Genomic DNA, 1,591 nt, shown 5'->3' with positions numbered 1-1,591 from the left:
TTGCACTTTTATAAGTGTAATTGTGAGCTAATTCCGTGTTCTAGGTGTTTTGCTTGTATTAGTTGTATTTTGTTGGAATTGATGCATTAGGTAGGTTTTTCCCGTCAAATTAGCAATCACCAAAGTTCACGAGGCTAATGGAAGCAAGACTGAACCATGGAGGGGCATTTTGGGAAGAATTGGAAATCCCGAGCTTTGAAATCCTGAGCATGAAGAAACCAACTTTGGTTGGTGGACAAGTAAAGAAATGATGCCCAAATGAAGTTAAGAGAAGAGCTTAAGATTCTCTATTGCATTTAGTTGAGGAAATTAAGAAGCATTAAGACGGGTTCCTAGGATTCCTTGTGCTAATTAATCAAGACTTAAAGGAGAAAAATCGGATTCCCACAACCCCGATCGGGGTTACCCCTATTTATGGCATTTACGTTTTGCTCCTGTAAATTCTATTTAAGGGGTGTTGAATCCTTCATTTAGGACACACTTCATACACCTTAAAACACAAATTTCAGTTTACAGAATAATCTTTAGATTTCCCTTTAGCTTTCATTGTTGTTCAAAACAATTTCCTTTTAGCATTTCCAAGTTATAATACAAGTTTATTTCCAAGTTTTTCGGATTTATTTGTGTTCTTCATATTCATGTTCCATTTTCATTGTTACGGTAATTTAATTTCTAGTATTGTTTCGTTAATTCGTATGTCATTTTCGTTGTTAGTTAGTTCGTTAATCCACCCATTACTAGTCGTTATTCCGCTTGTTTCATTATTACATTGTTATCACTATCATCATACACATTTTCACATTGTTATAAGTTTACTACATATAGTTGCTAAGTTATTTTCATCATAGTTATTCTCTAGTAATTTCACATATGTTTCATCATAGTCAATTACTAATTACATGTTTTTTTTTTTGATAACGAGGGGGTTGAATCCCCCTCGGGCCCATGCATTCCCGCACCACCACATGGATCATGTAAGCCACGTCCTTCGGGGGCTGCAGTGGCCAAGTGATCATCACCCCAGCTAGTAGTCGAACCCGGGACCTCTCAACTCCTGCATTTCTGCAAGCTTCAAGGTTTAACCCGGCTACCACTAGATTAGGAGAGCCATGCATAAATAGTATTTGTAATTATTGAAATAGGATGCTATAATATTGATTAATAGTTTCTATCATATGCTTGTATTGTATTGTTAGTCTTTAATTATTGATCACAATACTAGATTAAATTTGTTAATTCATTTCTAAAAGTCGAGAGGCATGAAATTGAATTAGACTAAGCATGTTTTAGTGGACCGATCTAGTAATAGCGAGAGCTCGCTAGAACCCGTTCAATGGTTGACAATAAGGCCAAGAGGTGGTTGTCATTAAGCCTAAACCATTATCGTTATTAAGAATTCCTAGTTTGACATGAGCATTTACATATTTGCATGTGTGACTCGATTTACCTAGGCTCTTTTATTATTATTTATTTTACGTTATTTTATAATAGTTTTAGCAACCAAACCAAACATCGATCGTAACCGACCTTGATAGAATTCTATTCATAGCATTTCACTACGCAACTCCCATCTCCTTGTGTTCAACCCCTA

This window comes from Silene latifolia, chromosome Y, assembly GCF_048544455.1.
Source record: "Silene latifolia isolate original U9 population chromosome Y, ASM4854445v1, whole genome shotgun sequence".
Taxonomy (NCBI): domain Eukaryota; kingdom Viridiplantae; phylum Streptophyta; class Magnoliopsida; order Caryophyllales; family Caryophyllaceae; genus Silene; species Silene latifolia.
Note: the sequence above shows the minus strand (reverse complement) of the source record.